This window comes from Monodelphis domestica, chromosome 4 (genome assembly GCF_027887165.1).
Source record: "Monodelphis domestica isolate mMonDom1 chromosome 4, mMonDom1.pri, whole genome shotgun sequence".
Taxonomy (NCBI): Eukaryota; Metazoa; Chordata; class Mammalia; order Didelphimorphia; family Didelphidae; genus Monodelphis; species Monodelphis domestica.
The window spans coordinates 147212935-147240033 of record NC_077230.1 but is presented as its reverse complement, the minus strand read 5'-3'; the positions used below and the strand labels follow the sequence as shown (position 1 = coordinate 147240033).

General features: G+C 33.8%; 1 long non-coding RNA gene across 3 annotated transcripts in view; it reads left to right on the top strand.

Annotated features, from left to right (window-relative positions):
- LOC130453693 (uncharacterized) overlaps window positions 1-27099 on the top strand; it is an 85719-nt gene that overhangs the window by 16038 nt on the left and 42582 nt on the right. For 2 of the 3 annotated variants that reach the window (XR_008911192.1, XR_008911190.1), the window contains exon 2: window positions 15683-15844. This is a non-coding gene — a long non-coding RNA (uncharacterized LOC130453693). Of the gene's footprint in view, window positions 1-4384; window positions 5172-15682; window positions 15845-27099 lie in introns of those variants that run through there. The other variant, XR_008911191.1, reaches the window with a different exon arrangement.

Genomic DNA, 27099 nt, shown 5'->3' with positions numbered 1-27099 from the left:
GGTTCTCCTTTGCTATGGGATATCCCAGAGCACTGACAAAAAGAATCTGAAAGGATAGAGAAAGGATCTTTAAAGAGACTGGAAGTGAAAATTTTAAACCTTTTCAGACTCCATTATTTTATGAAAGTCTTTGTATTTTATTGTGTTTGCAGATTGTTTTGCTTTAAGATTTAATGTTGATGTTTGAAGTTCATATATTAATGTATTCAATAATATTCTGTTACACTGAATCATTTTAATCTACTGTGTTTTAACTACTGTTATATTCTGTTACTTTCCCCTACAACTATACTGAACAAATATTACTGAATATGTCCATAAAAACAATTTTTTTTCAATTTTGGCTTTGTTAATTCTTCATTATGATAAATGGACTCAACATGACTAACAACTTTTGAAAATTTTAATGAGCTAAATATCTTAAATTGATTTTAAGGGGTCTTTAGACATGATTTTTAATTTTTTTCAATAACTCTGACTTATCATTTTGCCTGCCTGTAAGTTATTTGTAACAAGCGGTAAAGAGTTAATTTTAGTAGCTGAAGTGAAGTACTATTATAATCCCCATCTCCCACATTTGTAAAAATGTGAATGGATGGGACATAACAGTCTCATACCGAAGGAGCTCAGAAGTTGATACCAGAGCATGGTACCCCTAGATAGCTCCCAAGAGTGAGCATTTCTCATTTGTAATTCTTTAGCTCACTCTACCCTTCCACCAGAATGATCTAAATTTTTTGAGACATTTTTAGACCCAACATCAACAGCACAGAGATTTAGTTTTTTTTTTTAGACTCCCCTATCACATTTTGTAATAATGGCAGTAATAGATTTTTTAAAATATCTCAGCCAAGGTTGAAACATTGCTACACCTGAAAAACTTGTGACAAGTATCCATTAGCTTCTAAGGTGTTTTTTTTAATGTCATACAGCAGACTTATGTGAATCCTAATGATAGTGGGTTTGTTTGCTATTGTCATTAAATTGGTTATTATAACTTTGGGGATCTTGATTTTTTTTTTTTTGGATATGCATTACCTGTTCTATTACTGTTCTTTGTTTAAAAAAAAAACTGTTACTTTATAAACAGTGGATCATGTCCAAATTTATAAAAGACATGGATCTCATTTTTTGTGTGAGAAACTTTTGTATTCTACCTTTTCTTAACTGACATAGTGTGTCAATGAGTGTAAGCTATATATTTTTGATTTATAAAACTTTTATTATTTTTTTTTGCTTGCATTAGCAATATACTATTTCAGTTTTATTTTTTCTCTCCTTTTGGTATTTGAAGCACATGTCACCAGTACTGAGAAGATTTTCTTTAACTTTTTTTGATTTTGCAGTAATATAAGTTTATATACATTTGCCCTAATGTAAATGCATACCCCAAAAGCTTTAAACTCTAAAAATGATGCCATTGATAGTTTAAAAAATAATGAGACTTTGCTTAATGATTCTGTCTGATTACAGAATTGTTTGTTGGTTGTCTCTCGAACCGAGGATGACGATTGTCTTTGTGCATTTTTGTGCACAAAGACACCTGTGCATGAAGATTTAAGTGGAAAAGTCAATGCACACAGATTACAGAATAAGGAATACAAAAAGAGCCATAGCACAGTGTCAAAGAATCACAAAGCTATTTTCATAGGGCCAATCAAGTGCAAGATCAAGGAGACCAGACCAAACCTACATGTATTGATGACATTCTGTGCAAAGAGTGCAAGGACTTGATCATGTATGAGATTAAAGGTTGTGGCTGTTAAACATGTGTTAAATGCAGGACTTTCTTGTAACACACACTCTATATCAAATAAATAACACCAATTGTTCTGACTCCAGTATCCCTGAGAAAAATACCTAAAATCATATCAAGTTATGCTGTTTCCCATTTGCTGCAAAAATATAGTCCCTTTTCTGTCTTTCATAATTTGGCAACTTTCTGTAGTCCTGGCTACTGATTGGGTAAGTGCATAATTACAAAAATCACTTTATTTGGGTCCTGATTCAAGGACCTGTTATGAATTTATTTTTCCTTTACTTAAAATTTTTACACATAAGACTTTGATAGTCTATATTTCATCCAGAAATTATCTTTTTTATTTGGATTTTTTTGATGTTTTTTATTTCTCTTGTCAATTGATTCATATACCTCATAACTCAGCCATATATCCCTAAGTGATCCCTGTGTTTTTCAACCTTCTCTTCAGGGGGAAATGTATTATTATTCTAAAATGTGAAGTTTACATTCTTTTTGAGAGTAATTTAGGTTAAGAAACATGCTACCTCTCCAAATCCAGAAAGTGAACTGTTTGGAGAAAGCACCATGAAGATGCCCCCATAGACTTTATAATGCACCAGAAAATCCAGAGTGAATTTTGGGATGTGGTGATTTGAAATGTGTGGGGTTGAATTAATTTCTTTTTTATGTATATTCTTATGTCGAAGGGGACTGCCCCCTAACTGGCTTTTTGTCAATGCGCCTAGCAATCATTTGTTTGTTTGTTTTTTCCCTTTTATCCCCAGATTACTGTAATTCAAAAGTTGATTATGTTAAGTGATCAAATTGGGGAGTCAAGGCCCCCAAATTTATCATCAGTGGGAATGTATAATTGAAAATCTGTTACCCTAAAAAAGAACTACATTTCCCAGAAGCAGAGTGCACTGACTTCCTGTTGTCATGTACTTCCTGTACACAGGGGAAATTAGGCAGGGACATGGAGGGTCCCTGCCTCTTTGGTATGATGACAGTGAGCTTGGTGGTAGTAATGCAAGTATTTTAAAATGGCTGATCAGCCATGGGCATGTGACTTTTAATTTTGTATTCCTTTTATTCCTTTATTTTAATGATCATTAATCTATCTCTTAAAATATAATGTTTTTATTATTGAGATTTAATTTTAAATTTTACATTATTCCCTAACTCTGTTTCTGACTGTAAACCTTAAAATTTCTTAGACTTATAAATGTTGGAAATTTCACCATTGGGAAATTTCATACTTGAAAAATTTCCTATTGATAGTGGGAACTCTATTGGAATGTGAACCCCATTGGCATGGGAGGTTCCTCCTCCTCCCTTCTTAAGATTACTTTAGGACAAAAACCTTTTGCTGAACAATGGAAAGGGCTTTGACCTATGCTTAAGCATAGAACAGGAATTTCTTTGAGTCATGATTTATTTTAGAATTGATACAATAGAGATACTTGGAATGACAGAATCAGGTCTTGGAAATTACAATCTCCACCCTACTCAGTCCTAACAGGATTTAGGAAGGGCTGTAGCATAGATCAAAATTTAATTATTCCAATCTTTACCCTACTCAGGGTAACAGGATTTAGGAAGGGCTGTAGCAAAGGATCAAGATTTAATTATTTGAAAATATAACCTTCAACAGACATGTGCAAAGCCACAGACCTCTGGGTGGTCCTGGGTTAAGCTAGAGCCACCATTGGCACAGGGAAGACATGGACAGTGATTGGTAGATGTGAGAACTGAGGGGAGGGAACTTGGATGGCTGGCTTAAAGAGAGAGGGGTCTGAGGTCTGAGGTGTGGTTGGTTGGAGAGTTTTGGCTCTGAGTGGTTGGAGAGGTGCTCTGAGAAGCTTGCTCTGAAGGAAGCTGGAGGTGGAGGCCCCTGAGACTGTTTCTCCATTTTGGTCACGTGAGTAATAGGGACTGATCTCCTTTCTTTGCCCCAGCTATCTAAGGGCTTGGGCCTTTTGGCCCAGCCTAAACAGAAGGAGTATTTAAGCCCTATTCCCTTCTCTCCCCTTTCTCTCTCCCTCTCTCTCTCTATCTCTAATACCTTTCTTCATCCTGTTTGTAATTAAACTCCATAAAAGGTTGACTGCTGACTTGAGTTTTCATTTAGGAATTACATAGCTGAATTCCTTGGCGACCTTAAATTAATATATATCAGTCTTTTAAAGTGATTTCCTTGTCACAGACTCAATTGCCTTAACCCATACTCTCTAAAGTTGCTGCCTCCCTCATGTGACTCTCCTTTTCCTTTTGTGAAATATGAGATTCCTAGTGACAAATGGAACATGTCTAACTGGTTACATTAGTATCAATATCTGTCAAGGAACTCAAGGATCTTCAAGTGTCAGTAAAATTTAACATATTCTCTATGGTAAATTTAAATATTGGACTTCCCTAATCCTACTTACTAATCATTTACCCACCATAACCTTAGGTGTCTAGAGATAAGGGACTATAGGGCATTAGATATATATTGGATAATATAAAGTTTAACATTATTCTTCCATTCTCTGTAACAGCATTGGTCTATACTATGACCTTCTCTCTTTTTGGACTTCTTGAATATAGTCCTTATTTTTTTCTTCTCTTTTTTTCTTTTCTTCTTTTGGAGTGAAAGGATGCATACTGGGAGAAATTCCAGTGATGTACAAAACAAAATATTTCAATATAATTTTAATTTTTAAAAAGATATCATTCTTCTTAGGGTTCTCTAGTGGTGTGAACTATGGATCTTTTCTTGAACCTGTTTCTTGAACTGTTGTCAGCAGCTTGTTTGAAGCCATTGATAGCATGATCATTAAATTTGCAGGTGACCCAAAGCTAGATTGGAAAGCTAGCACATTGGTTGGCAGAAGCAGAATTAAAAATTTCTTTAACAAACTAGAATATTGAATTTACTAAGACAAAATTTAACAAAGAAAAATCAAAAGTCTTACACTTGAGCTCAGAAAATCATTTTCAAAGTTTAGAATTAAGAATAATTGTTAGATATCACTTCATATGTAAATAGTTTAGGGCAGAAGTTATAGACAAATGATATGTCAACTTCATATGGCCCTCAACACTCCTGATCATAGCCAAAACAAGATTAAAATGTATTTTCTTTAGGATTTTAATGACCTGATGGATTATGCTCCTTTGAAAAAGAAATATATAAATGTGTAGTTTTCTAAAGTATGCCTTTGCAAAATACCTTCTTTCAGTTCACAGCAATTCTTATTTATATTCTACTTGCCAACATTTCTATTTTAATTTGACCATATAGGTCTAGTGGACAGCACTTCAATAAAATTCAGCATTGTTATTTTGCAGATAGTAAGCTAAAGAAACATTTGATTGAATTGAGAGCCATACATAGCTTCAAGAATGAAAAACATCTGAATGCTGCCTTCATAATGTCCATTTCAAGGTATAGTAACAAATAATAACATGGATAAACTGGAGAATAACCAGTCAATGGCAACCAGTATGTTGAAATACTCTTAGTTCATGACATGAGAACTTATTTAAAAATAAAAATGGAGATGTTTGATTCAGAGAATACTCAGAAATTATAGGATAACTGCAAATACTTAAAGAGATATTATGTCAAAAGAGGATTAGTATCATTTGGCCTCAGAGGCCAGGAACAAAAACAATGTGATAAATTGCAAAGCTGCAGATTTATGTATGATGTCAGGTAAATTTTCCTAATGCTTGGGATGGGCTAGATCACTAAGTCTTGGGTTTTACTTTTTTTGGGAGGTCTTCAAGCAAAGGCTAGATTTTCCTTGATCAGATATGTCACAGGAATTTTTTTCAGTTATGGGTTAGACTAAATGACCTATAAGATCTCTTCTAACTCCACATTAGGTGATTGTTATTCTCATTTGTCACATATTTTCTGCAGTGCCAATTAGTTTTATACTTAGCCCACTTTTTTATATGTAATATGATTAATCCCTAAGTAGTCATAGATATACTTGCCTTAAGTAAACAGAAGAACAAAATAATTACTTACAATGCCATCAAAACAGTGATAGTCTGCTTTTGTCAACTTTGTTTTATGGAACCTCCAAGTTTGCCTTTGTTCCTTGGGAACTTGCCTTAAGGGAAATACCAGACTGACCTTGTCTTTGACTGAACAATAAATCTTAAAATACCCAATGATCTCAGCTTAGACAGAACCAGTAGTTAAAATCAAATCTTAAGTACCCTTTTGTCTTAGAAGTTTCTCCCATTGTATCAAAGGCTTCTCCCAAGTAGTCCAGCCCCTGGGCCTCTTCTTCCCTTATGCCCATTGTAAAGCCAAACATTGTACCTTCCTGTCCTATATTTTCTAAAAGGTATATAAGACCACAAGTTCTTCAGCTCATTGGAAAATCTCATTCTGAGGTGCTTCTTCTTGGAGACATTGTTCCCAGAGTCCCATAGCTTTGTCTCTGTGTAGTATCTAGTGCTTGACTCTGTGTAGTGGCCAATAAGAGCATTGTCTTCCTTGTTCTGATTAAAGACTTGTTCTTTTTAACTACTTTAGTGGTTCTGTGTTTTTCAAAGTTAACACTTTCAAGGATATTTAAGAAGGACAGTAAGTTACAAAGCTAAGTATCAATTTAAAAAATTCATTTCCACAAATTTATCAACTTATAGTTTGGGGTCACCAGTATTCCAGTCACACATGTGCTCATTTTTAATGACACAGGTCAGTTGCCTCTTCCACATTTTGGGAATTGTTGCCTCCCACAGGGCCAACAAACATAGTCATGTGTGCTGCACAAGTCATGGATTCAGGCTACCAATATTCCAACCTGAGAGTTATTGCATCTTTATACTAGTCTCTCAAATTTCTTGGCATACTTTCAAATCCAAATACATAAGTTCTTTCACAGTTGTATCAGCAGCACATCAGTCTGTAATGGGTTTATTTGAGTCTTTTCTGTCTTTTTCTTTGTCTTTTTTACAAATAAAATTCATGAATAAATAAAGGTTTTTATTATTTTGTTTGGTTCCAAAAAAGAATCCCTTGTCAATTTAATTGAAATATCATCATCAGTAAGTTTAGGGAATATATTATTTTTTATTATATTGGCATTTCCTAACTGTGACCATTCAATACCTTTCCAATTGTTCATTGTCCTTTCTCACAATTTTGGTTTTCTTCTATATAGAGTTGAGGTTTGTTTTGTGCAAAATCATAGAATAACAGAATTAATGTTAGAGTGAACCTTAGCAATAACCTTTATCTATCTATCCTCCAAACCTTTCTTCTCTTAATATAGCTGACAGGTGATTATCCAGTCTCTGCTTGAAAATGTCCAAGGCAGGGAAACTCTTTGCCTCTCAAGGCAGACCATTTTACTTTTGTAAAACTGTAATTGATAGTTCTGTATATGTATTAATAACCAGTCAATAAATACTTATTAAGCACCAACTATGTGCCCAGCATCTTATTGAGCAGTGGGGATACAATTACCAAAAAAAAAAAAAAAACTAGTCCTTGCCTTCAGAATAAAGGAAGATAATTTGCAAAATAATGGAAAAAGAAGGGAATTGGGACATAAGGAAGCTGAGTCTATCAAGTAGAGATAACTTCCATGTTAAGGTGACTTTGTTTCCTTGACCTGAACTTGCCTCTCCCTTTTTTCAGATGTTTCCCCATTAATTGTCTCATCCCAATTATATTCTGAACAATTACTCAGTAAATCCAATTGAAAAAGCAAAATAATATTTTAAAGGAATGTAAATAGATATCTCCTGTGCCAATAGAGAAAGAGGTTCAAGGAGAAGAGAAGAGATAACACCTTAGGGTCTATAGTCCACTTATATGTTTCAGAAACAAGCATTTTGCTTGAATAACCCAAATAGCATCAGTCATGGAGTGCTGGCCCTGCTCCTGGTCACACTTGCCACTGTTGAAGCTTTCCCTCTCCCAGCTTCATTAGATTTAGAAGGATAAATCTAACACTGAAGCATTTCACCAGAAGTGCTATCTTTGGCTGGAAGCCCTCTCATCAGGAGCTTCATTCCTTTTTCACCCTCAATTCCCTCTGAAATAACTTTTAAAAATTCATATGAGTGTTATGACAAAAGATTTCTTGATGTGCCTGCATCTTTACAGTTAATTCAATTCTTCATTATTTAACCCTTTTTTGTGATTAGGTCCTAGGAAAGAGGAATTTGGGTAAAAGGAGAGATACGGGGTAAGGAACTATATCAGAATTCCAGTAGATAAAACCAGATTTTCTCTAATAATAGTTTAGTACACTTGATTTTTGCACAGAAGGTGGGGTACATGAAGATGCAAGAATCAGAAATGGACTTATGGAATAGCATGAGAGATTGGTCATATAATTTCCTTTTCTTCAGGGATGTAAAAAATAACATAGACTCTCTGTTTCTGTCTTTGTCTCTGTCTATCCGTCTGTCTTGACTGTCTCTCTCTGTCTCTATCTCTCTCTTTTCCCTCTGACCCCCAGCTCCTTACCCTTTTAGATGCAGGATGATATACTAGTTTATAACCCAAAGTCTCATCAGGCCTAGCTGTAAACAAAATTGTTCACAGACTGAAAGCTAGTGCAAAGTAGGCATCCATTCATTTATTTTATTTAATTTATATAACTTTATTAATTATCTAATTTATGTGTCTAATTTTTAAAATTATATATGGTAAAACATTTATTTTATAAACATGTTCAACCTGGTCAATACTTGATATTTTTTTTAATTTGTAGAAAATCTGACTTTAAACATTTTATAAATGATTAATAGATTTTCTATTTTCAAAAGTATTTTACCACTTTAACAGTATTTTACTGTGAAATAAATTAAATATTCATTTTTATATATTTCTAATGCATCAAAATATGCTAATATTTTGTGCAGAAAATAATTTATCACATTTATATATAGCCTTTAAAGTTCACTGTAGCATCATAAGTATATTTTAAAGTATTTTTTTTATGTGGGGTTTGAACCTTCATAGTCAGCCTACCAAATATGTATAAATTATGGAGGAAAAACTCAGCATAGTTTTCTTTTCCTGGGAAGTAGAGCAGTTAATATTCAACATGAAATGTCTAATCTTTAAATACATTATAATCTAACTGCTTAGGATAATTTTTGCTTTAATACCTTAAGAGTCTGCAAAGCCTGAAGGATGGGATTATTAAGATGGAATTTTAATGTCAAAATTATCAGAGAAGAGAACATATTGCTAGTGTTCATAAAAAAATGTATTCAATTTCTGTATGATTTGTTCAAATAAGAGACAAGAATATATTTGATTATAGCCAGTAAGTAACCCAAAATTTGATCAGATGACTGTAGGTCATTGCTACATAAGTGCTGCCAACCTCAGGGATTAGACTATTTAAGACATAGAAGTCACCGTAACATATAAATGTACCTGCACAAAATACATAAAAACAAGTAATAAGGAAATAATTGTAAAAAGCAAGAATGATGTGAAAATAGCAATGGAACAGAGACTTATGAAAATGAATGCTAGCAAAATGGGATGTGTGGGGGGAATCTTGTAATTTTTGTTATAACATACCATAAAAGCCCCAAAGGAGAAAATGCTGCTTTGTTTTCATCTCTCAAAGCCTTTCAGTATTTCAGAAGTAACATATGCACAAAAGATTTCTAAATTTCAAAACTATTTTTATTCAGCTGACATTTATTAATGTTAAGATTAATCTATGATGTATAAATTGCTGTACCAAGCCAACTAATACAAAAGTAATAACAAGATAGCATTTAACTGTACTATTTTAGGCAATTGTTTTAGAGAAAATACATACTTTGCAGCATTTTCTATAATTGTGCTTGTCAGTTTCTTAAAGAGGATTATCCTGTAGCAATACAAACTTTTCCTTCTACGTTATCAAATACCTACAATGATGTGCTCATACATAATCATTTAAGGCTATTAATAGAAACTGTAATAAGCAATCAATAGTCATTCAAACCTACAAGTATAATTTCTTATCCAAGTGATGGGGGATGGAGGAAACTGTCCTATGAATTGGGGTAAAGATACAAAAGCACAGTAGGTATCATTCTCCAAACAATGCACATTTGTAATTTATGAATGTTCTTTTATATACTTGTAAGATATAAATATACAGTTACATTTTTCCCTCTTTCCCCAGTGCTACATAATTATAACTTGCAATATGTAAATATTTATGAATTCACAGGATGCTTGCTAGGAGAGAAGAATGTTATACTTGCAGATTTGTCTAGTATTTGCAGGATTTCAGATCATATTATTAGGCTTCATATTGTATTGCAAAATGTAAAAATACATTATAAATTTGACTTGTCTAGAAAAAATACCATCTGGTTACATTGTTGAGACTTTGGGATTAAATCTACCACCATTTACTGCTAGAGATAGACATTACAACATTTACGGAGAATTTTCCTTCCTCCATAATAATATTTTATAAAGTAGAATTTATGTAATGCTCTTCATCCTTGGTGATACTAAAAGGTTTTCTAAACTTAGAGTCCAAGAATTAGAAAGGATTTTAAATACTATGCAGTTCAACTTGCTAGCAATTAAAGGAATCCCTTCAACAATATCCCTCATAGATGGACAATCATTCAGAGTCAGCTTGGATATTTTAGCAATATTTACAAGCTCACAGGAGAATATATTTCATCTTTTGGAGATTCAAATATTCAGAAATATATTTATTGTCCTCTCATTAATTTAAACCCATTAATTCTACTTCTCTGAATCTTTCTAGAATAGACATAAGCTTCTTTTTGAAAAAGAATCACTCACATTTCTAAAGAATTATATTCTTCTTTAATGTTATCTTTTATAGATTAAGTAACAATAATGATTGCCAGAATAAAAACACATACATATATAAATACATGCACACATATCACTTTCAGGTTTACAAAGTGCTCTACAACTTTCTACTATTCCAGATATCATATCATGTTGAGATCCTTCATCAAAAAGGTGGCTCATTCCCAGATGCATATTAGTTTAATAAAACCACTCTTTAAGTAGAATACTATAATGTATGTAAATTGCAAATATAAGTACATTTTATACAAGTCATCTATTATTATTATTTAACATTGTATACCCATAACTGGTCATAATAGTTCAGTTGTGATCTGAGTTCTGTAAAATATAATGGGGCTATAACCACTATATCCTACCATCCACAAGTGTAAATATTTCTATTATTCCATTCTAATATCACATGTGGAACATTTGGCCTAGAGTCAGGAAGACTTGAGTCCAAATCCAGCCTTAGACATTTACTAGCTATGTGACTCTCCTAAATTCACACAACCCTTTTCCCCTCAAGTTCCTCATCTGTAAAAATAGCTGGGGAAGTAAATGGCAAATCATTTCAGTATCTTTGTGAGAGAACTCCAAATAGGGTCATGGAAAGTCAGACAACTGAAATAACTGAAAAACACCAAAAAAAATTCCATGAGAACCCAAAAGTCCAAACTGAATGCTTGTAATATTCAAATAAAACCTTGTGGTGGGATTAAATTAAACATTAATCTACTTTTGTTGTACAACCATTCAGAAGCTATGATTCAACTCACTTTTCTATCATTTATCCTATAATTCTACATCTTTTCCCACCAGCCAACCAACCAACCAAACCATTTATCAATAAACACTTTAAGTTCCCACTATGTGCATGGTACTGTTCTTGATTTATGAGATAGATATACAAAAGTAAAACATGACTGACTATCAAATTCCTTGCTGTTGAAGCTAAAATACATAGTGCCTACTGCATTTATCTACCCTATGCATTTATCTAATAAAAACATCAAAATGGGAAATAAGATTATATTGTCATGTTTTTTTTTTTCTTAACAAAATGATGCTGACTTCTTTCTTACTAGTCAGTATAATTTCTCTTCTATATGCTCATGAATCTTTTAAATGATAAATTCTACATTTTCTCCCTCTTGGGATTCGCCTCTAGAATAGTCTATAGCCATGATGGCAGACTTATGGCACATGTGCCAAAAAGCTTATTCAAAGCCCTCTCTGTGGACATGCTGGCAGTCACTTGCCAGAGAACTTTACTAGAAAGCCAAAGGGACTTGGGGCAGAGCTGTTCCCCTCCCCCTTTCCATATCCCTGAGGACATATTTATAGGTTACCCACCCCTCTGCCTAGCAACGCACTGGGAATACTTCCTCCTCTGCTATCTAGGGTAAGGCTGGAGTGGGGAGGTGGCTCACATGCTGCGTGAGGGTGCAGTGAAGATAGCAGCCTGTTAAAAATGTAGTGAAGGTGATTCCCATAATGGGGTACTAAAGAAGCTACTTTTGAGGGGAACAGTGCTATAGCATGGCACATAGTTGGAGAGAAGCAGAGGTGGAGGGGAGTGGAGTGCTGGAGCCCCTCTTCTCCCCCTTTCTTCATGCTTCTCATCACTAGCCTCTCTGCCCAAAAGCACAATAGGAGTTCTTCCTCCCTCCCCTGTCTAAGATAAAAGGGGTCTGGGGGAGGAGGGTGGGCAGGGACCCAGCACTCTGTCTCTAAAAGGTTCACCATAACAACATCATTTCTACAGTTCAACTTTCTCCTATTTTTCTTTCTTTTTTTTTTAAGTTGTTACATTTATTTATCTTAGTCCTTTGGTATCTTGGTTATAACCAATAATTTTGGGATAGCAAGAAAGTAATGATTCATAGGCAGATGTTGCCTTTACTCCAGTATAATGTTCTCTCTGCTTCTTATTAGACTTTAATCTGAACTGATAAAAGTCAAAAGGGTCAAGAACATTTTTCCCATTCTCTCTCATAGATGATTCAAGGGCAATGAAAGAAAATAAGGAGTTCATTTCCCTGAGGATCAGCCAGAAAATCTCAATTGTCCACTTAACTAGATAATAATTATAATATAGAATTTTTAAAGAACCTATGGGCCAGGCACATGATAAAGTATTTTTTTCCTTTTTTTTATTTCAAATTGTACAAAACCAAGTTAAACAAGCATTTCCTCATACAAAGAAGATTGTACATAAATGAAATAGCAAATATATATTTAGCTTATATTTGTTCATATGAATGTGATAATTCCTATCTACAAGCATCCCAGACCCTCCCCACATCAAAAATAGTATTGATTGGGGAGCCAACATGTTCTTATAAATTGTCTTTCCTATTTCACTTTCAGTCCACTTTCTGGAGGTAACATTCAGTTTATTCTTCCAGCATTAATTTAGTAGTGTATAATATTCTCCTGATTCTACTCATTACACTGTTCATTATCTCATGCAGCCCTTTCTAAGATTTTCAAAAACTGACCTGCTTATCTCTTTCTATGGTGCAGTACTATTCCCTCACAATCATATACTGAAATTTGTTTAGTCATTTCCCTCTTAATGGGCATTCTCTCAATTTCCATTTTTTTACCGCCACACACAGAGCTGCTATAAATATTTTGGAAAATAAAGGTTTGTTTTTCCCCCCTGTTTTCCTTATCTCCCCAGGAAATAGAACCAGCAGTATTATTTCTGGGCCTGTATATATACAGTTTTATAACTCAATGAATGTAATTCTGAATTGCTCTTCAAAATGGTTGGATAAGTTCACAGTTTCATCAAAAGTATAGTAGTGTCCCCATTTTCCCACATGCTTTCCAACATTTATTATCATTTCAATCTTTTATCATTTTAGCCAGTGAGTGTAGTGATATCACAGGGTCATTTTGGTTTGCAAAGCCCTTTTTCATGTACCTACATATGACTTTGATTTCTTCATCTAAGTATTTTATATCTCATTTGATGAGATAAAAAGATGCCAACACCAATGCTTATACACATCTGAAGACTAATATACTCAACGTGACAGGCAAAGATTACCCAATTGACCTTGATATATATATACCAACCTCTATATAGAATGAACTATAATATTAATTATAACATAGATTGTATACATGTAGACTATTTCAGCACAGTATAATAAAATATAAAACTTCAAAATATGTTATGACCCTTATGAATTCTAGACTTCCTAATTATGGCAAAGAGCATTATATTGAGCAGACATTTAATATACATTTAATGAGTAATGAATGAATGAATATAAATTGTCATTTTTCATCCTTACCTATGTATAACTATCCAAATATTTTCTAACTAAATGCAAACTATTTATACTTAATAAATACTAACTTAAGTGACTATATAATTTGAAATATAGCTTTAAAAACTTTAATACCTTTTGTCTTAACAAATTTTTAAAAATAAATCACCAGGTACTGATCCTTTCCTTATAACACACATAAAAATACCTCACAAAAATAGTTCATGAAAACCAACTAACACACTGACCACTCCTGACAGTAAGGTAATATCCTATGCTCATGAATGAAAAGGAGGTACATTTTCTAAAATCATGTTGTGGACCAAACTTGTCCACTAAAATTATATGGCATTCAGTTTTATTTTATTCCTTTCATTATTTCCCTAGTTCTGTTACTGCATTATGGATCAGTTCAGGTATTCCCAAGACAGTCAACATTTAGTTGATGAATATGAGAGGAGATGTGACCACTTACAGCAACTAACCTCAATTTTAAGCTATGATGATATGAATATGAGGTATTGTATTTCCATCTATACTTCAAATATCTCCTCTTATAATCATTGTTAATTTTATGAATTTACTTTCCTCTTCTGATACAGAACTAAATGTATTTTTGAGATCTCCTTATACACTAAAGGGGGTAAAGTAAGTTTCAATATTCTTGGGACCTACAATTTCATGGATGCTCCTTCAAGCCACTCAGAACACAATAATACTAAATCTTCAGTGAATGATGTTTATTAATTAATGGGACCTAAACAATTAATCACCTGTTGGCCAACCTTCTAAAAATAAGCCTCTCCAAATTGTACTGGCTAATACTTAGTTCTCTGGCATTAGGTCCCTTGCTAGATTCATACTCAAAGCCTTTCCAGCTTGGTTAGATAAGACAGCTTCTGCTTCACTGGCATTATCTTTGAGAATCTATGATCTTCTACACGTCAAAAACTATCCCACTAGGACTTTAATGGAAAATTTTATGTCTCTGTGAAAATTTAAATTTGAATGAGGTAGATTTTCTTTTTTTTTTTTTGTAATTTGGATATTGAATATTCCATAGGATCTAGAAATTTAAGAACTTTTGTAATAGACATAAACCTAAAGTGCTTTTCTTGTGTATTCCTTTTTCTTTTTCTTGGCATTTTTATTTACAGTGTCATCCTTTACCTGTGACATATTTAACAATGTCTACCTGTAAGTGGTATTCTACTTGAAAATTGTTTCAAGATTCTTTAAAAATATTCAACCTAAACTTTTCCTTTCTGAAGATTGCTTCAAAATAGTTTTATTGAATCTTAAATAATAAGGTACCTTAAAGAATATTTAATCAAATTTCCTTCTCAGTGTAGGAATCCCTCTTGAGATATTTGCCAACCTATTCTTTCTTCATAACAAGAAAGTCTCTAGCATAGGAATTAGCCTGTTTTAATGTTTTAATTCTTGTGGAGTTCCACTGTATCCTTGGTGGACTCACTATGGAGGAGTTATTGTAAATGAATGGTGATCATCCAGGAAGAGAAGATATGGATGGTTGCACTCTGTATTGATGGAACAAAGTACCCACAAAATTGAAATTCACAGACCCAATAAAGATGGAATTGAATATTTTGAATAGTGGTATGATATGATCAGATTTGTAGAGAGTATTATCCTCCAAACAACTTAAAAAAACATACCTAACTCTAGGGCCATGGAATTTTATGGTCTCCCAAATAGGTGTGAACACACCAAAGAATGTCCAAAATAATTCACTGAGGATGCTTAAAGAAACTATTAGAGCCAGAGTCCAGTTGTTCAGAGCATATAGCCACTGATGACTTCTACTCTTCTCTTTTTTCCTAGCTGAACCCAATGCAGCCTGTGTGAGAGTCAAAATTGCATATTCTCCTCCCCAGACCAGCAGGATGGCAGGCAATCATTCTGCACAGCCTTAATCCCTTGTTGCTGTGTAACCTGTTCTTGTTCCCTCCCTACCATCCTTGAGCAGCAGTAGAAGACAGTAAGGTAGGTAACTAGATATTTATGTCAGGGCAACCTTTGGTAGTCTGGAGAAACATGTCAACCCCTTCTCAGAATATTATTTTTAATTGAATAATTTAAAAAATAGGATTACAAAGGAAAAGAGGGTTTTTAAAAAATGCAATTACATGACCCATATATAAAATATTTATGACAGCACTTTTGTGATGACAAAGAACACTGAATGTCCCTATCAGTTGGTGAATGGTTGAACAACTTGTGATTTGGGGATGTAATTGGATGCTATTGTAATATAAGAAATGATAAAAAAAATATGGTTTTAGAAAAATTAAGGAAGACTTGTTTTAGCAGAAAATAACATAACTAAACAGAGGAGTATGCACACCAAACAACAGCATTACAAAGACAAGGAACTTTGAAATACTTGAGAACTTTGAGCAACAAAATGAATATTTTCCCCTCTGACCTATGATGAAGCATGCTTCCCATTTCCTAAGATAGAATTGATGAATTTAGGGTAAATAAAGAGACATGTAACTTCATATAAGGATACACACACATATATATATGTACATATACATATATACATAGAGACATATAGATTATATGCAAACATACATAGCATAGACAATGTCTGAATTTGCTTTGCTCAACTGTGTATATTTTCTATAAGGGATTGATTTTTCTTTTTTCTTTTTTATTTCCACGAAGGTAGGATTGTTGGAAAAGAAAAGAATTTTTTTGTTAATCAAGAAAATATAAGTGAATGATTCAATACTCAAAATATTTCAAAAACAAATTCAGAGAACCATGAAACTTATCCAGCATTCCCCTGAATATCTATGGGTAGCAGGTTAATAACCCCTAGTCTAAAGGTAGAAAAAATAACTAATAAATAAATTCAAGCAATTCCATTGTAAAAAATAGATCTAACTAGTCTGTTGTCTTGGAATAAACAAGATCACTTGCTTGGTTGAATTTTTCACTTTTATTCTGGTGTTTGGACATACCCCTCTCCATATGGGGTGCCTATAGTTTTGCCCTCTAAATTAAGAATATTGTATATTTTATGAGCTTCTGCTTATCATGCGTTATAATAGCATCTACTCCATGCATGTTAATGCATAATATGACATTATATATTTGACTCTATGTATTTTTCTGCTCTATTCTCAAGTTTTATCATCTTGCCACATCTTAATTTAACACATACATGGAGAGACTGCTTTTGCTTCTGTGGTTCTTGAAAATTTTACAAGTTTGACCAAACAGGGTGCAGACTTGTTTTTGAGTTTCTGCCATGAAATGTCTAATAACCCTGTCATTCTTCTGAAAATACTGTGTTAATAAATTCTGACAATGTGCAAAATATGGTGAGAAGATGGATTTTGCTTCCTACGCAGCTCTTCCTCAAATGGCAGAACTCAGAGGGAGAAAAGACCAATTGGGTCATATAGGCCATTCCCTTACCATAAAAGATTGCTTCTGAAATTGTCATTCCTTCTGTTTTTCCCATGGTCCCTTTAATATATAAATTAATATAACTTTTGCTATATTCCTTGGGATAACATATTTTAATCAAATAGCCACCAAAAATAAGAGGAAATAAAATCTCTTATTTAGATTATATCTTTCCCCCTTTAGTTCCCTTTAGTTTAATTTTATTTTAAATGATATGATAAAATTCCTTTGTTCTACTTTCAAAATGTGTTTCTCTTCCTTTCTGTTTTTAGTTCAATCTAATATTCATTTGTTGTCTGTTTTCTGCAATGCCCATCACCAGTAGCAGACTGTGGGAATATTATCCAAGGATAAAACTATCTAAGTTCAGAGAGGATCATTATCAAATTGGCTATAGAGTGATGAATTTTTCAACCACAGCAACTCTCAAAGAACTTTCAATAAGGCATAGAGATTATGATCTGTGTCAAAGAAGGAGTATTTATACCAATGAAATTATGGGTCATGGAAGCATATCTACCCAATGCTTCTGATTTCATATCTAGCTAGTACAAATAATCCTAAATATTGATTAAGTACCTACCGTAAGCAAAGTTATACTAACTTTTTGCTTTGTCACAAGGTTGCTAATGCATAAGTTTGACTGATTTATTATTTCTCTGTCTAAAAGATGACAAAATAATCAGTCAATTCCATGAAAAAATATAATTCAAATCAGTTAAACTGTGCTAAATCTGGGGACATATCAATATAACAATGATATTAAACAAATAGTTATTATACAAGGAATATTGTTCTAAGTGTAAAGGGGAAATCCAGGTAAAATGTTCTGAGAAATCCGAGGAGGGAGAGATAACTTTTATCAGGATGGGAATTTATAAGAGGAGTTGAAAGATATTCATGGAAGGGCTACCTAGAGGAAGTAGCTATAAAGTGTCACTTGAAAGAAGAGATAGACTTCAACTGAGATGAGAAATGAAAAAATGTAATCAAATTACTAAAGACAGGGTAGATAAAGGCATTGGAATAGGAAGACTATTGAGAACAGGTAATTCATTTGATCAATAATGACCAAATTTGATTCTAGAGGACCTATGTTAGAACATGATACTCACCTTCAGAAAGAGAGTTGATGGATTCAGGTGAAGACTAAGATATATATTTTTGGACACAGCTAATCTCAGATTTTTTAGATGACTATTCATATTATAAGCATTTTGCTTTCTTTTTTTTCCTATGGTAGGGTATAGATAGCTAGCGTAGGATAGAGGGTATAGGAAAAGGAAATAAATGTCTATCCATTTAAGATTAATTTAAATTAAATAGGAAAAAAGAAATGGGAAAAAATAGGAAAATGGAATACAATGAATGATGGAAGGATGAAAAGGTAAATTGGAGCTAGAATGTACAGATATTTGAATACCAAGATGAGGAGGATATGTTTAATTTAGTGATTCAAGACTTTAAGTAGAGGAATGCTGTTGTCAACCAGTTATGCATTAGTAACTGGTCAGCTTGATTGATTTGAAGATAGACTATATTAGGGAAAGAAATACTAGTTAGGATTTTATTATAATGGTCTAAGGAACACTGAGCATTATAAATAATAATAGCTGATAACCAATAAAATGAGAAAGCCAAGGAGGGAATCTTAGGAGATCTCCACATTTAAGGTATGGGAGAAGATTGAGGCAACAAAGAATAGACAAGACTGACTAGACAATGAGGTGATGGAGAAGGGGAATGATAAAGCATCAATATTTTTAAAAGGAACAATATTGAAGACATAAAAACTGGTGAAAAATGAAAAGAACAGAACCAAGAGAACAATTTATACAACATTGTAAAGACAAATAAATTTGAAAACTATAAGAATTATGATCAATACAATGACCATCCAATGACCAATGACCAATATAGAGAATTGATGGTGAAACATATTGTCTGCATCCTGACAAAAAGTTGGTAGATTTAGGCTGCAGAATGTAGCATGCATTTTTTTTACTTTTTTTTTTTACTTTTTTCTTTTATTATATACATAGTAACCACTACCACCACACACACACACACACACACAAAACATTTAGCTAAACAAACAAGTAGAAAAAATTACATGCAAAACCCCAAACTACACATTGCTTACAATTTATTTAAAATATGTTAATTATACATGTATCCTAATATAAATATCTGCTTTTGAGGTCCTTTTGAATTTGTTTTACTTTAGTACTTTTTCCCTCCTGATTTTGTGGCTGGTTTTGTTTTATTTTTTAATGTAATCATGCTATGTATTTTTCTTATTCTCATTTCCTTTCTTCATATGTTTTACTTATTTTCTTTCTATTTCCAATAGTTATCATTTCTAATAATATAATCCATTATATTCAAACATCACAGTCTATTCAGCCATTTCTTTCATTGATTACATTTGTGTTATTTTCAGTTATTTTGACATAACATATAAAGCTTCCATAAATATTTTCATACATACACAGCTTTTTAACATCTCAATAACATCATTATGGTCTAACCCTAGTATGAGATTCCCTGGGTCAATTAGCATAAACAGCTTTATAGCTTTTAATATATATTTTCACCTTGTTTTGTAAAAAAAAAAATGACAACTGCTCTAGCAATGTAATATTAGCCCCGATCTTCCACACTCCTATCAACATTTAATTTAATCATGATTCTTTAACCCATTTGGTTCTCAGTTGACATATATTACCAGGACCATATTTAGCTAGATCCATCCTTAGATAGCAGGTTCAATCTGTTGCCAGGACAATCCTCTTTCCAAAAGCAAGTCTTTCCAGCTTGGTCATACCCAGTGCAACTTTCATTCCAATACCAGAACCTTTTAGGATTGTAGGATTACCTCCATAATATGAGTGTTAAAGTAAAACTTTTGCAGAATAGTTATGCTCGCTAATCCATTGTTGTCCCAGCAAAAACTATATTTGGATTATGTGTATGCTCAGACTTAGACCTACTACCTAACAGAGGTGTGTGTAGTCTTTCAAGTTACCTAACCTATTTAACTCATCTAAGGTTCTGTTCATATCCTTAACTTGTTTCTTATTTACATTTTTGTTAGGTTTATCAAGTTCTGAATGGAGAAAAAGTCCACCACTATTATTATTTTATCTATATCCATCTAATTATTATTGAGTTTTTACTTTTAAGATCGGAATGCTATAACACTTGGTTCATACAGGTTCAGTGTTGATAATGCTTAATTATTTATAGTAACCACCTCACCCAAAGTAACAGGTAACCCTGTTTATCCCTTCCAGTTATGTCCATTTTTGCCCCACTTCTGTTAGAGATCACGACTACTGCCCCTGCCTTCTAGATATCAGCTGAGGCATACTATATTTCGATCCAAATCCCTCACCTTTACTCTATATGTATTTCTCATTGTCAGTATTTCTTGTAAATAATACATTTTCAGATCCTGTTTTTTTTATCCTTTTTGCCATCTATTTTCTTCTCGTGTATGAATTCATCCCATTGCATTCAATGTCATAGTTATTAACTGTGCATTTCCTTCTTCTGTTCCTCCTCAGTTTGTCCCTCTCTCCCTTTCTTTCTGCAATATTCCTCCTCAGCTGTCTAATTTCCTTTGACCAATACCTCTCCAATTCATACCTCTTCTCTCAAATCCTTTTTCCTCTCCCTTTCCCCTCCTAGTTCTAAAATGGCCCGCCTTCCCAAAGGTCCCTCCCTTATCCCTTCCCCCTTACTTTTTAATTCTTATCCTACTTATCTCTTCAAAATTCCCTTCCTTGTTCCCATAACCATGCTCTCCTATTTTTTGATATGAGTTCAATTCTAAAAATATCTCCCTTATCTTGTCATAAGAATCCTCCTTATCCTCTCACCTTATCCCAACTCCCTTCCCAAGTCATTCCTTTATCCCATCTCCCTTCTCTCCTACTTCTCTATACATTAAGAAATGTTTTTTTTTTTACTTTTCTAATTATGTATGCTGTTCTCCTTTTATCCCAGGTGTGATGAGAGTAATCATCTTAGTACTAGTAGGCCTCCACACCCTTTTACCCTTCTACATGGCAGTTCCTCAACTCATTCCTCCTTCTTGTCAGATAGCCATTCCATCCTACTCTACATCCTTATCTATTACACTATCATTTCACTCATTCTATTACATTCACCTCAACCTCAAGTCTTCCCTCCATATACGCCCCCTCAAAATCACCAGCAATAATGCCCTCCCCAAAGTACATAGATGACATCAAACAATTTGATTAATCTTATTATTAATCTTTCTATTCTTTTGTATGTTTTTTATAGATCAAATTTTCTGCCAAATTCTAGGTTTTTCTCCAGGACTTGTCAAAATTCCTTTATTTAGTTGAATGTCCATTTTTTACTTTTTATAATTATGCTCATCTTGACTAGATATATTATTCTTAATTGTAAGTCCAGTTCTTTAGCTCTGTATTCCATGTCTTAAGTCATTTTAATGTTGTGGCTCTTGGGTCAATTTTTATTCTTATTGTAGATCCACAGTATTTAAAGTTTTATTTCTTGTTCTTTGTTGTATTTTCTGCTTAAACTGGGAGCTACAGAACTTAGCAATGATTTTCATTTTCATCTTTGGGTCCCTTTGAGGTGATGATAAGTAGATTATTTCTATTTGTATTTTACCCTCTGATTCTAGAATTTCTAGGTAGTGTTTTTTGATGATTTGTGGGAATATTGGGTCTAAACAGTTTTTTCTTCATCATGACTTCCTAGGAGTCCATATATTCTTATATTTTCCTTCCTTGATCTATTTTCCAGGTCAATTGTTTTTGAGATAAAATGCTTCATATTCTCTCATTTCATGCTTTTGATTTTGTTTTATTTTTTATTTGTGGTCTTAGGAAATCATTAGCTTCTCCTTCTCCAATTCTAATTCTTAATGCATCATTTTCTTCTGTGAGTTTCTATATCTCTTTTTCCATTTGGGTAATCTTTCTTTCATAATTTTCTTGTATTCCTCTTACTGTTTCTTCTAATTTTTTTCCCTCATTCTCTCATTTGGTTTTTGAACTCTTTTCTAAAGCTCCTTCTAATGCATTTTATGAGTAAGTGACTCATTTATTATATATCTTTACTGTTTCTGAAGTAGGTATTTTTATTTCACCATCCTCTGAGTTCGAACTGAGATCATCTCTGTTCTTGTAAAAGCAATAAAAATTGGGTTCTTACTCTTTTGCTTGCTTGTTTTTATTTATATATTTAATTAATTTTAGAATTCTTAGTGGCTAGGCTAATAGATTTAATTATTGGTTGTTTTAATATGTTCTCAGTATTGCTATTTCAGGAATTTTTCATGTGTTTCTTTTAATATTGGTCCTACTTGGTTTTTTCTAGTTTTGATAGTTTAGCATCTGATATAATCCTGGGTCCCATCCTCAAGCTCCAGTACATGATTGACCTCAGATATTCCAACCAAAGCCCAAGTGCAGTTCTGCCACTATTACTACAAGCAGTCAGTCTGCCTCCCCTGTTATAGCAACCAGGTACTCCACTCTTCTGGGAATATAGCTGATGGAGCCTTATTACCTTAGTAACCACACTTACCAGTGCATGCTCCTTTCTTCCTCCTCATCTCTTGTGGCAGGCCAGGACAGACAAGCTGTCTCGTCCATGTTCCTTGGGTCTCTAAAGTCCCTTTTGGTACCAGTTAGGCCTCCGCTTCTATACTCAGGGCCTGGTACTTACAGACAGACTCCATGGTGTCTACTCCTACAATCCATAGCTGTAGGTTAGCAGGAATTCTCCAGAACCTAGGCCACAGTAGACTTAGCTAGGACCTTCCACCTGCAGATTCCAGTGGTATCCCAAGGAATAGAGGCAAACATGATGAGGTTGCCAATCCTGCCCCTAAAGGGTAACCTTATTGATTCCACTTTGTTTGCTCCATTCCTGCTCCCAAGGCCTAAAGTGGTAGGACTGTGAACAAGGAGGTCAGAATCTTTCCTACCTAGTCTTTACAAACTGTTCAATTTCACTCCAATTTCTGTCTGTTTTTTTTTTTTTTCTGATTTTAGCTTTGATTCTCTGGAATAATTTTTTATTTGTTTTTCTGGGGGGTGGGGGAGTATTAGGATGGCAAGAAAGCTTCCTGTTCTATTCCACCATCTTCCCACAGTATATCCCACAATTTCCATTCTTATCTATAACTAAAGTAGAAATAAACCTAGAAATCATTCATTAGAATTTATTGTCGTTTTGAAGGTATGCTAGTTCACTTAGCCACTGTATGATCTTTATTACACCCAGAAAAGTCATGTGGAAATATATATCTTTCTTGCTAATGTTGCAAAATACAAAGAAAAATCTAATTCCCTGGGAAGGCATTAAAAGTAAACAAATACAAATTTGCTGTGGTGTTGTTCTGAAAGATTTTGGCTACTACTAATATATGCACACAAGTGGAAAATGTTTCCCTTTTATGTCTCTGCATTAAGAGATTCGTGGTACCATTCCTCTCAAAGCCATGACATCAGAAACACCCCAGGAACCTGGAATCATAGCCATACTGAAAGAAAGCTTTTGGCTGCAAGGTAGTAAGGAGGAGGTTGGTTGTTGGAAGCTCAAAGCCTTGCTTTTGAAATGACATAAAATGCAGTTTGAGCTGTCAGAACATGGTTCCTATAGCCTTTCCCTAATACTAAAGCTCACAGGGTCCATTCTCCTACAGCCCAGGCAACAAATTCTGACCAACAACTTCCCCTATTTTAGTAGTTTTGGAAAACTCCCAAACAGATTAATATGTATCAAGAATGGTTAGTGGTTTTGTGAGAGTGAATAAATGGGCACGAAGAAATTCTTTTCCATTTGAGACCTAATGAGCATCTCAAGATACTGCAAGTCTCTAGAGAAGGAAGATTAATATTTAAAGCCATTATTCTACCTAACTCCATCAATTTCATGTCACCAACACATCAAAAGGTGCAATTTTCAGAAAGCTGTTTTCTGCCCCAGTCCTTTCTTTCATTGTGGTTTTACAACACAATCCCCTACTTAGCCCCTTGTAGCAAACTGCACCCTAGCAATGTATGCACTGTTTGGGCACAATGCCTTCCTGTTTCAGTTAATTAATACATCACAATACGCTTTCTGAATTACAAAGCCTCAACATCTCACAAACAAACAAGCTTATGATACTATGCCTAAGTCACATTTTCACTTCCTGGTTTTTGTTTTTTTTTAACACTTTCCCCTTTATTTATGTAGAATATATTTCTGATTTCCCTATTACTCCATAGAAAAATTGATAGCCAAATAATGCTAAGCACAATTCAAGAAAAAATAAGCAGAAGGAAGAAGATGCTCACAGACTGAACCTATTTTTAATCCTTCAAATTCTTCTGCACCTCTTTTAGGGTGTTTCATTTAGCACCTCTCTGTGAGAGAAAATGATTTGCTTTCTTCCTAGTGACAGAACAATCATGAACAAGTAGCCTCCATGGAATATAATATTATAAAATTGAGAAGTCAGATTCAGTGGCTCCCTATTTCCTCAGATAAGATACAAATTCTGCGTTAGCCATTTAAAACTCTTCACAATATGAATCCAAGTTTTCTTTTTAGGCTCATTGCATGTTGATCCTAAGCTTTGTAGATTATTTAGCACAGTGTCTGGGTCATAGTAGGTGCTTAATAAATCTTTGTTTCTTTCCTCCTTCACTCCTTTCTTCCCTCTCTTCCTGCTTTATTCATTCTACAATTCATTCCAATTGGTTTACAAACTATTCTCTCAGAATCTCTTCACAACTAACCCAAAATTCTATACTGTGATCTGCACACCCCAATAACTGGGATTTCCTCTCTCCTCACCTCTGTTTTTAGAGCTTTTCAGGCTTTGCTACAAGTATTGCCCATTACAAGAGACCTAGCCATTAACACCAAGGTTTCTATGCATTTATTTTGTACCTTTAATTGTATTCATGTTACTTATTCTTCTCATACTCTTTTTCTCCCATGGAAAAAAAATTATTGAGGATAGGAACTACTTTGTTTTTTGTCTTTATATCCCCATCACCTAGTATATGCCTGGCACATAGTAGGCACCTAAGAATATACTTGTTGCATTGAATGAACTAAATGGAATAGAATAGAATATGCCTAGTACTCATTTATGGCAGAAGTAGAAGATGGCATATTAGAAAATTACAGATAGTTTAGGTTGGTTAGAACTAGAGTGAGTAAATAGATGGAATGAATAGCCTTACCATATTTTATGTTGATCACCATTCTAATATAGTTATGTCTTTTTCACCAACTTTCTTAAATCCCACTATCTTGAACATGACATTACATAAAACAGAGACAGAGGTGATCACCCTTAGATCTTATTATTACTAAAAATTGCTCAATTATGATATGGATAGAAGTAGTTTCCAAGAGTTAAAAATTCAATGTGATTCTGGATTTTTCTTGGACCCTAAATCCCTATATTTAAGCAGATACTGAATCTACCAAAATAGCTTAGTTTTTACTTTTCTAAATCTTTAGTTTCCATTAAGACTTAGCTCAAGCCTCACCTTCTACAGAACGCCTTTTTCAATCCCCATAACTATATATATATAATATATGTATATATATACATATATATATGGCACCCCTCCAGATTAATAATATGAACACCCCATATTTATTTTATATTTACCAATATATGTTCAAGTTATTTTTTCCTGATAAAATGTAATTATACATCAATATCACCAAAGAAGTTGGTACAAATGGATGTTACTTGATTCTCTAAACAGGGGTCACCAAACATTTTACACAGAGGGCCAGTTCACTGTCCCTTAGACCATTTGAGGGCCAGACTATAAAAACTTAACCCTAACCCTAACTGGACAGCATTATACACAGTGCAGAATCCCCTCCCCCAGATCACTGCTCACCATGCTGACATCTTCCATTGTGCAGCCACATAATCCTTTGTGCTGTGCCTCATTCTAAGGCACCACACAAAGGATTATGTCACCGGAAGTAGCACTGTATGTGAGCAACACCATGCTTTGTGGGCTGCCACATACAGTACTCCTCTCACTGACCATCAATGAAAGAGCTGACCCTTCCGGAAGTGCAGTGGGGGACAGATACATGGCCTCAGGGGGCCGCATGTGACCCGCAGGCCATAGTTTGGGGACCCCTGCTCTAAAATATGGGCAAATATATTAAATGTATACACAGTAAATGTATACAAATGGAAAGTAATGGCAGGGTAGGGTTGAGGAGAACATTACTAGCTGAGGAATGGAGTGGGGATCAGACAGTCCTTGTATGGAGGTGGTCCATTAGCTGAGCCTTGAAATTAATTAGAGATTCCATGAAGTAAAATTAGGAGGGACAGCACTTAAGAAATTCAATGAATTCACTGTGCAAAGGTATGGAGATGAGATATTGGAAGGTGTATAAAGGGGAAAAAATGGTAGACAGATATAAGAGATAGTGTGGAGGTAGAATCAATAAAATTTTTTGATTTATTCGTTATAGAAGTGGTGAAGGAAGATGAAGAGTTGAAGATTAATTTAAAAATAAATGCAAGTAACTAAAAGGAAACTGGTGGCTTTGACAGAAAAAGAGAATCAAAGAAGGTTGAGTTTATCCCCTCAAAAGGAATTGTTTTAGAATTGATCATACGAATTTTAAATTTTGAAATAATATGAAGACAAGGAAATAGAGAATAACTAATTAAATAATGAATAACTAAATAACAAATAACATTTTTTATCAAAAGGATATTAGACACATTATGCTTAAGGAAAATTAATCAAACAATAGACTAGGGA